The sequence below is a fragment of the Castor canadensis genome, chromosome 3, assembly GCF_047511655.1.
Source record: "Castor canadensis chromosome 3, mCasCan1.hap1v2, whole genome shotgun sequence".
NCBI lineage: Eukaryota > Metazoa > Chordata > Mammalia > Rodentia > Castoridae > Castor > Castor canadensis.
In genome coordinates, this window is record NC_133388.1 from 35168261 (window position 1) to 35181262 (window position 13002).

Below are 13002 nucleotides of genomic sequence, written 5' to 3' on the forward strand. Positions count from 1 at the left end.
CAGGCAGGGAAGCCAGAGGCGGAAAAAAGCACTGCTCACTGAGGGTTTCTGGGCCAATTCCAAGAACTTTCCTTCTCCCTCTGCCAGAAGCACCCATCAATTCCCATAGTAACCAGCCCACAGCTCTCCAGCTTGTCCAAGAGGGAGGCACAAGAGCTGCAGCACCAACCTGATACTTAGTGACTTACACATTCCAACTCTGCCTCCTGGCTTCTTGATTCCCAGATTACCAGATACTTGTCTCCTTTCTCTCTTTCAGCCTAATGTTGAGACAAAGAAGCAGATTCATTTTGAGGACTCTGCACAAAACAAGTTTTTGTCTTCTCATATGATTTTGGTTCAAGTCTATTTAGTACAAAAGCAACCATGTCCTTCATCACACAGTACATAAATATTTACTGAGTGAGGGTATCCTCCAAAATAAAAAGTAAGATTGCAAAGATCTGGTGGGAAGAGTCTGAGATCAAGGAATAGAGTTGAAGAGGTTGTACTACCCAAAGGAGTGAAGAGCAGATGAACGGTGCTAAAGAAGGTGGACGCAATCTTATCTTGTGAAGAAGAGGATTCCTTATATTGGCTAGTCTAGAGGGGACCAAGAACAAGAGAACAGTGAGGGACCAGGAGCACTTCTGTTCCCAACCCACTCTTTAAGGACACTGCAATCAGGACCCATGGCTCATTATGGCAACTTTCCACAGGAAAGGGAGTTATCAGAATTAAGGGAGATGTGAGTAATGATTTAAGAAGTTTGAAAAGGAAAAAAAAAAAAAAAGAGCTGATCCAACACATTCAACTGAACAATTACTATATCCAAGAGATTTCTTTTTTCAAACTAAAAAAGTAGATGATCAAATTCAAAGTGCCCGACATGAGCTATGAACCAGTTCTCAAGATTTCATATCTCCTCTAACACATTTAATGGCTAAAAGAAAAGCAGACAATGAGGGTTACAGGGGATAATACAAAACGCAGTATTTCTCACTGCCCATGGAGTCTATGCCTCATTAATAAGATGTACATGTTTAGGGCAGATACTGAGTAATGCAGATTTAGGGTTATAATGTATGTATATGTACATCATACATTTTAATAGATATATTCTTGAATTGCCTTCTATTGAGGGTCCTACAACAATATGGACAAAAACTTTAAACTTTTATCTGCTGCATGCATGGTGCTTTGCTAATAAGAGATCCTAAAATATGATTCAGCATCACCAAAAATATGAGAAGTAGAAAGAAATATATGAAAACAATAATGTTTGTTACAATGAGAAGGTGAGCTATGCGTAACTGCCCTCTCTACTGTCAGTAATGAATCTTATTAAACTTTTTTTAAGAAGCTGAAATGAGAAGTATTTGAGCTATAAGAAATAATTGCCTAGAGAATGATTCTTTAAAAAAATAAAATTAATACAGATATTTACCACAACCCCTATAATATTAACAGGATATTCTTTTGGAAATTCAGAAGCTAACTCTAAAGTTCATATAGGAAAATAAATGAGCAAGTATAATTAGGATAATTATGAAAAAGAAGACTGATGAGGGGGACTAGCCTTAATGCCTGCCAGATAGTAAAAGCGTTATAAATCTATATTAATTAAAAAGGTGTGAAACTGGTTCATGAATAGGCCATCAAACCAATGGATATACCAAATAGTTTAAAATACATCAAGGAATTCAATATAAGATAAAATATGACATTTAAAATCAGTGTAGAAAAGATAAATTATTCAACAAGTGGTGATGGCACAACCATGTAGCCAAGTGGAAAACAGAATGGGATCCCAGCTCACAGCAAAACAAAAATCAACTGATCGTAATATTTAAAACAGAAATCAAAACAGTATTAAAAAAGAGCAGTAGATATTATGCATAGTCTTGGAGAACTCCCAACATTTCTGAGTAGGACATAAAATCCACAAACCTTAAAATAAAAGATAAATAAATTTGAAAAAAAAATTATATACAACAAAAGTTAGTTTAAACAACAAACTACAAACCCAGTAGAAATCACAAAGTACTAATTTCTTTTTAATTTAACTGCATGTGTAACTATGTAAGTGGGCAAAGAACCACAAGAATGAATTCACAAAATGGGACAGTAGTCTGAAGGACATGCCATTATGTTCAGTCTCTATAGCAAGACAAATGCACAAGAAAATGACAGCAAGATTCCGCTTTTCACCAATAAAATTGGCAAAGATCAAAAGTTAAGTCAAACTGAGCAATGTGGTATACGTCTGTGGTCCCAACTACTCAGGAAGTTAAGGCAGGTGGGATTACTTGAGCCCAGGAGTTCAAGGCCAGCCTAGGTATTTTGACTCAAAGAAAACAAACATTAAATCACACACTACTAGCAAGAAGGAAGAAAAAGGAATATACTACTGATGAGAGCATAAACTTGTAAAATTTACCAAAAAAGAAGTCAACACCTGAAAGTCTACCAATATTTAAACTAGAAATTCCCCTATATAAACTGCATACTTGCAAGTTCAAGGATAGTGACTATCTTAGTCTATTTTCTATTGCTATAACGAAATGCCTGAGACTGAGAATTACATAGAGAAAAGAAAGTTTTGGAGGCTCAAAGTCCAAGGTTGGGCAGTCCAACAGTTCAGCCTCTGGTAAGGGCCTTTTGGCTACATCGTGACATGGCAGAGGCATCACATGGGGAAGACACTCAACAAGGAAAGAACGATCACATGGTGAGGCAAGAAGAAAAAGATTCAGGGCCCAGTCTTGTTCATGGAACAGCTTACTCTCATGACAACTCACTCACCCTACAAGACCAGCATCAGTCACTTCTGAGGTAGTGTCCCATGACCTAACTGCCTTACACTAGGCCCCACCTCTAAAATGTTCATCCAGAACCACCACACTGGGGATCAAGCACATTGACCTTCCATATCCGAACAGAGCAGGTGCTGAAGCATTGCTTATGTTATCAAAAGACCAGAAACTTAAAGCCCATTGTAAGAGAATCTGTGAACAACAAACGCCAACCTTAAACTGGAATCGAACAGAAAGAAGGGACCGGACAGGGTGCTACCATCTGTGTAAAAGCAAAACGTGGCATTTGGGGAATGAATCCTAAAGAGGATATTAGAAGAACTGGTAAAATCCTAAAAAACATCTATATAGCTTAGTTTCACAGCATAATATTTGGAATTTTATTCTATGGACACGGGTTACTATCTTAAAACAAAAATATTTTTTAAATTACTTTGTGATTAAATTGACTTCATTCACAGTACTCATATCCTTCTGCACATGGCTAATGAGAAATATCAAGAGTCTGTGTTGTACCTCATCACTTTTAAAATTCTTTTCTCATTATACCTAAATATGCGTCTTCCTCACCTACTAGGTTACAGGTCCTTAAAAGAAAGGATGGTGTCAAACTTATTGCTGCACCCAAAGACTCTGGAGAACAGCTGCCACGTTTAGGAGTTCAACAAATGAAAAACAGAATTAATACATTCTAGCCCAGGGACTCGATTCTTGATGAATAAGAAATTTTGTGTTCAAAATGCCAAAAAATTCCTGTGTAGGTGTTCCCTTTGATCCTTAGTCACAACAACATGGAGGAGAAAAGCAGCAAAGGACAGAGAAGGAAGAGTGAAGTAATTCTCCCTGAGGATGTACGCGAGGAAACAGGTACTTTAGATGACTACCCTGACTTGCTAACCTTTTGCTCTATGCTAGAAGCTATAAGGAATATAACAAAAAGGTAAAATATACTCCTCACAGAGTTTGGGCAAAATTAATTGAAAGTCTTCACTTGAAAAGTGAAAGAGTTTCACCCGTTGAAAACTATGAACCCACAGATTTTCAAGAATGTTTTCTATAGAGGTTATAAAAAACGCTTTTCATAAAAAGCACTTATTCTGCAAGAGAAGAGCAGGATAAAATTCCAGCTTTCAAAGTTCTGTGTTCTTATGAAGTCACCTCAGAAAAATACTCATGGGCATGCTTTAAGATGTCTAGATAAAAGATTCTAGCTTCAAATTCCATCAATAACCTAATGTTCTAAGTATCTAAAATACAAAAGGAGGACGAACATTTCAGAAACACTCTTAAGTTCCATGCCTGGGTAATGATATACTACTGAGTTTCTCCCCAAAGCATCAAGAGTTCTGCATCCCCACGAACTCAGAACTCAGGGCCTCAGCTCCCACACAGGATGAACTTAGCAAACTACTTGCTCTCTATGGATCCATTTTTTTCATTTGTAAAATGCACAAAGTAACAACTATGGTTTCTTCAAGGTCTAAAATTCTAAAGTACCTCTTTTCCTCCCAAGCCCAAAAATGAGACCACACAATTCTTTCATAGAAACACATACATTGTTGGTGCTGGAGGAAGAGCTGTCTGCCACATTTATTTCCTATTTCCACAGCGACCACATACAAAAAAGAAAAATAATATTTGATTATTGATGGCATTATACAAACAGTTCTTGAATGAGAGGAAAAGGGATTTGTTCAACAACATATTGACGTTAAAATAAAATGTTTATGTTGTTCAGTGACAACAAACTCATACATTCAGGGTGATGAAAGCTTCTACCTTGGCTTCCACGTGATCTTTTACACAGTGGCTAGGTCACATGTCATGTCTTCTGTGAGTTACCTTTTTGAGTATATACTACCACTTGATGTCTTTTTTCTGTATCCCACATTGTACAGAGTGGAAGAAAGATAAGAACACTCATCCATATGCAAAGACAAATGAGTTACCAGAGGACAGGTTTCTTCTAACTTATTTAACATAGCCCTTAGCTCTGGAATACTCACTTGCAAAGTGACTACCTGAAAAGTGGACTAGAGATTTATGAATAAGAGTTAATAGGTGGGGTCACTCTTGTGGGGGTGGTGCGAGAGCAGAGTCCTAGCCGCAGCGGCATGAGTCACGGCAGGAAAAGCATTTAGAAAGTTTCCTCTACTGCTTGACTGAGTATTGGTAAAAAGAAATGCAACCAAAATGGTAATCAAAGGTGGCATTATGTTTTCAGAAAAATCTAAAGGAAGAGTGTGACAAGCAACAATAGTGGCTGCGGGATCAGGCTCCAAAGGTTGGAGAGTTGTTAGCATACAAGTAGGAGATAGAGTTCTTCTACCAGAAAATGAAGCACCAAAGTAGTTCTAGATGACAAGGATTATTTCTTATTTAGAGATGGTGACGTTCTTGGAAAGTACGGAGACTGAAATAAGTCATGCTTCACATGAGCTGCCCATTCCGCTGACGTTCTGAAATCTTTCATCGTGTAAATAATTTCCATGTGTCACCCTTTTTATAATAAACTCATGATACCTGAAATGATGACATACATTGTCTCTAAAGTTTAGTTTCATTCTACCTGTATAAACTTTTCCAAATAAAATGTATAGATGAAAAAAAAAAGTTAATAGGCTAAAAACATACTATGAATTTAATCTCTGTCAATTCAAACTTTCCCTTCCAAAACACAAATAACATTGGGCTGTGAACAAATAAGGCTTTGTTCTGAAGTATTTTTCCCTAACTATCCAGTATTTTGTGACACAGGTCCTTTGTAAATAATATGAGGATTAAGAAGAGTTTTATAGGAAACACACAAGTTAGTTCAAATTTCTACAATTAAAGGTATCCATCTGTAAAGAAGACCCCAAAAATGCCTTCTTCAGAACATGAACTTGAACATGTTTCAAAGAACAGAAAGGGAACTGACAGGTGGCGGAGGAGAGGGAGAATGCAGACAAGGAAATGACCTGGGCAGAAGCTGCACTGCAGTTGCCCAAGGAGCACAGTCTCGGGCCCTCTGATGTGTGAGGAAGACTGCTCACTCAGGCAAACAGAAGGGAAAAGACTATAGGTTGTGCCACACGCCAAGCCTCTGTCCTCTCCACTGTTTCAGGGAAGGTTGTGCTAGATGGTTCCTCTGGTCCTGCTTGGCTGACGGCTTGCTTCCTATGAGACACTCCACTGTGCACCTAATGCTCCTACCACCTACAAGGGCTTCTGGCTCCTTGGCCCGTTTTGACAGATGAATAGAGAGATACTCAGAAAACTCCTAAGGTTTCCAATTAGAGGGTTTTAGAAATAAAAAATAACAAGACATCTAGCATGTAGAAAGAAGTGGCAAAGACTGACGATTTCAAAAATCAGAGCTTCTGAAAGGAACATATCAATAAAATGAGTATTACATTTCGTATTACCTTAAAAGGTCAAAAGAAACAAGATGTATTTCCCACCATACCATTTAAAAGGGAAAAGAAAGAAGAAATACAGTTCTTTATTTTGAGACCAAAAATCCTTCAAGGGAAATGGAAAGAGGTGCTATGCTTTCCCAGCCGTGGCAGGAGCCTCTCTTAATGATGCATTCCCTCTGCCTGTGGAGTCCATGAGGCAGGTGTTGTGCTGGGCACACAGCACATTCCTCAGCCATCAGAATGGAAATTAGCCTTTAGTGGAAGAGAACTCTCAAACCTCAGAAGCACTTCCAAGAACCCTCACACCCAAACTACAGATTCTGTAAGGAGGTACTACTTCCATAACAATGGCAACAAATCAAAAGCTCAGTGATCATTATTATAGTTTACTAATAAGTATTTATTTGCAGAATTCTCTATACTAAGTCAACTCACACCTAGTAGCAAGGTACAGTACAATAAAACTAGTCTTTAAAAAATTCTAAGCCAAATGTAAGTTAATGAGATCTACTTATTTGTAAGCAAGCACTCGTTTCTTCAAATTTAGTTCTGACCATGGACCATTCCTCTACATAAACATTTGGGATTAAAGAGCCCATCCTCTGTTGGTGGCAGTAACTCTGGTAAAACAATTAGAAAATATCTATTACAATAGCCATGACCTAACAACTGCACATGAGCACAGCCAATGGCAAATATGTAGTCTGCTGCCTTTGCAAAAGGAAATTGGAAACTTGACCTAGAAGTTCAGCAGTAGGAAAATTATGGCACTCTACATAATGCTAGCCAACAGTTTAAAAGATGAACTAGGTTTATATTAACCTAGATCTCCAAAGAAGGTTAGTGAAAGAAAAATATGAATATTAAATACAATCCTAATTATGTTAGGTTTTTTAAAACACAAAAATAAAATGCTTCTGTAATATAAATGAAAAATAAAAATGCCAAATCAACAAACTATTTACATCTGGAGAGAAAGCAGGAGAACTTCCCCATGCACACAACAACTGCACTGGCAAAATCTACCTGGTCCAACTATTTTGGAGCTTTGGAATCTATCAAAAGTTTTCAATTTCCAAGGAAACCTTCGACAGTAAACTGAGGCTAATTTTGGTCAATATCACCTCATGCCACTGTGGCAGCTTCCCATCCTCCACACTCAGCCCTGTGGCAGGCAACTGTGCACATAGCTTGTAGGAACCAAGATGTGTAGAAAGGACCCATCCTCCACATATCCAAGATCTGAGTTGTGATTTGTACTTGGATCCCTGCTTGCTACTTCTGATAAAACAGGTGCAATCACAGGTCATTTTGTTGTAGCTATCTCCAATACTGCAAGACCTTCTTCCCTCAACTATAGTGAGTTTAGAGAATTTTAAAAGCCAACACACAACCCCCTCTCATTTTTCTGTTTTCCCCTTTTGAGAGTCAGGCAATAAATAATAGGAGATTTGGATCAGAGGGCAGCTCAGTGGTAGAAGTCTCGCCTAACATTCACAAAGTTCTTAAATTCAATCCCAGCAACACACACACACACACACACACACACACACACACACACACACACACAGTAACATCTACAGATATAGGGAAAATTAGAAAGTAACAATACATACCTAGGGAAAGGCACAAAAGATCTGAGTTTACAGCTCAGCTGATTCTTGGCATAGAGACAGCTTACAACAATCAAAAACAAAACCAGCAACAAAAACCAGCAAATCCTAAGGAGGAAGGAAAGTCTGATTTTGAGAGTTACCATGTTATTAAATTCAATCATGAGATACAAAGAAACAAGAAAGTATGGCCTACAGTTTAAAAAAAAAAAGAATAAACAATAAAAACTCTCCCTTAAGAAAACTTGATGGTGGATCTTCTAGACAAAAACTATAAAACTGTCATCTTAAAGATGCTCATTTTAGTAAAAGAAGATATGGAGAAAGTCAAGAAAAGATGTATGAACAAAATAGGAATATCAATAAAGTGATAGACACCCTAAAAAAAATACCATAAAGAAATTCTGGTGCTGAAAATAATAGCAATGGCACCAGAGGTGTTCTCAAAGACAGTTTTGAGGAGGCAAAGGACTCAACAAAGAAAGAAAAATGGAAATTATCAAGTCTGAGAGACAAAGAAAAAAAAAAGACTAAAGAAAAGTGAACAGAGCCTCAGGAATCTATGGGACACTATCCAATGAACCAACATACACATCATGGGAGTTTTACAAGGAGACGAAAAAGACAAGAGCAGAGAATATTTGAAGAAATAAAATCTGAAAGTTCCCCAAATTTAGTGAAAGATATATATACAAATATGCACAAAACTCAAATTCCAAGTAACATGAACTCAAAGAAAGCCACACTGAAATGTGTTACTAATCACTTTCTGAAGACAAAGAATCTTGAAAGCAACAAGAGAGAAGAAACTCAGCACATACAAGGGAACTTCAGAAAGATTATCAGCAAACTTATGGGAAATGTGGAAGCTATTCATTCAGCAGATGTAACCAAAGGACTAAAAGAGAAAAAAAAAATGCCTGTCAACTAAGAATCTTATATCCAACAAAACTGCCCTTCAAAATCAAGAGAGATATTAAGACATTCCCAGATAAACAGAAGTAGAGGAAATCTGCTTCCATTATATCTGCTCTGCATAAGACAGTAATTTGAAGCTACATGAAGAAAGAAAGATCATAATAAAGGTAAATATATGGCAATCATAAGAGCTAGCATTATCGTAACAACAGTGTATGAATGCACTTTTTGCTTTTTACATGATTTAAGAGATTAATACATTTTTCAAAAATTAGTGTAAAAGCTACATTATGTTTTTAACTCCACATTTTGTCTTCTACATGACTTAAGAGACCAAAGTACGAGTCTCTAGTTAGTTCATTGTGAATTTTATTTTGGTGTGCACAGTGCATATAGAGGTAATGATATGATAGCTACACTGAAAGAGGTGGGAACAGAACCTTCAGGAGAATTTTTCTACATTACTGCAGTTAGGCTGGTATAAATTCAAATTAGAGTGCTATAACTTTAGGGTGTTACATACAATTTCCATGGTAACCACAAAGAAAATAGTTATGGAACATATACAAGAAGAAATGATAAAGGAATTTATCAAAAAATCAATGATAAAGGAATTTACCAAAAAATCAACTAGACACAAAAAAAAGGCAGTAATTCAAGGGCCAAAAAAAGCTACAAGGTGTAGAGAAGTCTCCCCTCATCAGTAATTTCTTTAAATGGAAATGTATTAAACTCTCCAGTTCACAGGCAAAGAATAGCAGAATGGATAAAAAAACATGATCCAACTATATGCTATCTATAAGAGACTCACTTTACATCCAAAGATACAAATAAATTGAAAGTGAAATGATAGAAAAATAAAATAGAGGTAATTATACTAATACTAGTCAAAACAGGCTTTCAGTCAGTGTCTGCATGAGGCAAAAAAGGACATCATAATAGTAAGAGGTTCCATATAGCACATTTCATGTACCTAATGACAGACCACTGAAATATATGAAACAAAAAAAAAAAACAAGGGAGAAAAATAGTTTCACAAAAATGAGAGACTTTTAATAGTCCTCTCTTAATAATGGATAGAAAAACTGGACTGAATAAGAAAGTAGACACAAGAAACTAACTAGATCTAACACTACACCTAACAACAAGACATGAACATTCTTCTCAAGTATACGTATTTTCCAGAATAAACCATAATTAGACCATGAACTAAGTCTCATTAATTTTAAAATATAGATATCATGCAAAATATCTTTGCTGACTACAATAGGATGCTATTAGAAATCAATAACAAAGTAAAACTGAAAAATTCCCAAAATTGTGGAAATGGAACAACATATTCTTATATAACCAGTGGAACAAACAAGAAATCACAGAGGAAATTAGATTAAGAGAGAAATGAAAATGAAAATACAACATGTGGGATGCTGCAGAGATGGTGCTAACAGGGAAATTTATAGCAATAACTGCTTACATTACAAAACAAGATTTCAAAAATTACAAATGATAACTTATAGAAACAGAAAAAGAAGAACTAAAACCTGTAAGTAGCAGAAGGAAGGAAATTACAAAGACTAATGCAGAGATAAACAAAATAAAATGGTAGAGAAAAATCAATTCAAAAGTTCTTTCTTCAGAAAGATCAACAAAAGTGACAAATGTTTAGCTAGATATACAATGAAAATAAGAGGGAAGACTCAAATTACTAAAATCTGAAATGAGAGTAATAGGGATGTAACGACCAATTCTACAAAAATAAAAAGGATTGTATTCCAACAAATAGGATTACCTAGGTAAAATGGACAAATTCCTACGAACACAGACATTTACTAAGATTAAATCATGATGAAAAAGAAACTCTATATAGATCAATAAGTAGCAAGGAAGTTGGATCAGTACTCAAAATTCTCCTGACAAAGAAACGTCTTGAAGCTGATGACTTCACTTTCAACCTATCCACAAACCCTCTGTAAATTTTAGAAACCCATTAAATGTTATCTAGTTAATTTCTCAAACCATTTATTTTCCAGCTGACTGGGAAAAAAAATCAGTAACAGTAAACAGTCAATTGCTGAATTAAGTTATCAACTTTAAAAAAAAATGACTCCTGAAAAAAATCGTAAGACCATTAATTCTTCAGCAACCATTCATTATCTAGCATACCAGTGATTCATCTAGTGTACCAATCGGCCCACTGTTACTAAGAAAGTTACTATGGGCAGAGCACAGAGTCCATCAGGGGCTAAGAGGCTGACATGTGGAAGGGCTGCTCACCCATATTACTCCTGTGTTCTTTACACCTACTCACTTAAGAGTCCTTAACACATTTGGGGCAGATGTGAGCAGAATATTTTTTCATCTCCGTATCTCTTGCTTTAAAAAAATCTCCTCCAAAAAGACACAATAAAACTCTCCTCACAGGAGCACCAAAACTTCTGTAATGTGGCATCCTGGATTTTCCCACATGTAAGACTTCAACCCATCATATGACTTTAATTTTGCATACATGGTTAAGATGAAAGGCACTTAAATATGAGCAACGATCTTTAGAAATATATTAAAGCATTGACAAACATTAAAATAAAGCCCAGATTTTTAATACAACCACTATCACTATAAGAGTTTTTCAAGCCCTTTAAGAAATACTGGTATGTTGTGAAGAACTAACAAAATCAAGCTTCCCCAAGCTTCATCTCTGGTCACACCCTTAACCTGTTCTTCCCAGAAGCCAGGTCTTTATAAACACTTTTGCCCACCCATCTTTTTAAGGAAGGTAGAAGAGGGGATGGGGCTGAGTTATGCACAATTCCCACCCTGATCTAGTGTACTTATCCACACAATTCATGCTTTCTTCTGTTTCCTGATTCCTTTAACTTTAAACTTGTTCCAATCTATTCCTATTGGTAAATTTTACATTCAGTAGATAATCAAGAAAGTAGGTAACATGACTAACATTTTGAAACTATAAATAATACTATTATAGAGGGTCATATTCATACAAATCCAGGCCCTCCCAAAAACTACCAGGTATTAAGAAATAAAACAACTTACTTCAAATTTCCATTACCATGTGCACCCTTTGTTAGTAGAGTAAGTTTAAAAGAGGCAACGCTCTACTTGACTGGAAAGTGGTTCTCTTTTCTTATGTTCTACAGAACATAAAGCTAAGAATTTATTGAGAATAAGTTGTTCCTAATGAAGAGAAAAAGAGTGTAACAGTGTAAGAAAAATGATCTTTTCTATCAAAGTATTTGTTAATGTCTTAGATTACTTAAAAATTCCTCGGGTCGCCATCTTAGGTGACTTGCATGTTTAAAGGATCCTTGCTTCTTCTTCCGGATTCCTGTACAACTCCATTGCTTGCCAACTGTATGCCCTAACCCATCCCCCAAGCCTTTTAGCCAATTGAGGGAGACTGTAAACCTTTGACCTGGACAAATCCCAGGTGAGGGGCAAGTACGACTGTGTCAGGGATATAAGGAGGAGCCACTGTCAGCCATCTTGTGCTTGCGTGTTTGCTTAATGGAAGTGAGCACATGCTTCTACCCTCTTGATCAAGAGAAAATTTCCTGGTCAAGATTTTCTGTCTCTTCTGTGTCTGTTTTCACCACTGGAGGTTATTAATTCCAACAATAGCATTAGTGAATGTGAAGGGGTCATATCACAGTTCTACCCACTGGTAAGAATGTTCACTAAGCCAAATGATTTCTTATCATTTTATTTTGTAAGAATAAAGGAGAGGCCTTTAAATTAAAAATAAGCAAAATGAAGTAATCCTGGAGTGACCTCAGAGTATGCCAAACTCAACTCAAATAAGTCACAGCCAAAGATAAAAAGAAAGCCACTATAGCCATTGCTTTGCTACTATCCCTGCTGAATATTTGTACATTATACACCTGTATTTATCTTTAAGCTGCTCCATTTTGTACCCTCAGTATACTGTGAAACTTCAATTTAGTCTTACTAAAAGAATTCCAACATATCTTCTCAGGGTACATGTGTGAGTTATTTTCCTTTGGGGATTAAAATATTTAAAGCCTTATTCTTACTAACCCCATTGTCTTTGTCACTGGACACTTAAGAGAAATGTCTATTAGATGCAAATAGCTGCATTTTATGCACTAAGAAACACACATGTTATTAAAACAGTGAGGAGAAAAGAAGCAGGATGCATCAGAGGACAGGAGGGGTCAGATCACAAGTCCATAGGCTGGACAGCCAGGAGGAAATGTTTGCCAGTCTTCCACTTTTTAACTGACCTCTGAGTTGCTACAG

General features: G+C 36.5%; 1 protein-coding gene and 1 pseudogene across 20 annotated transcripts in view; one reads left to right on the plus strand and one right to left on the minus strand.

Moving 5' to 3' along the window:
- Positions 1–13002, minus strand: part of Sipa1l1 (signal induced proliferation associated 1 like 1) — a 316961-nt gene that overhangs the window by 231799 nt on the left and 72160 nt on the right. Inside the window, exon 4 of one of the 20 annotated variants that reach the window (XM_074067644.1) lies at positions 189–260. The exons of the other annotated variants lie outside the window; for them this stretch is intronic. The gene's annotated coding sequence lies outside the window, so the exon portion shown is untranslated. The remainder of the gene's footprint in view (positions 1–188; positions 261–13002) is intronic. 20 annotated transcript variants of the gene reach the window in all.
- Positions 2657–5212, plus strand: LOC109687180 (10 kDa heat shock protein, mitochondrial pseudogene; annotated as a pseudogene).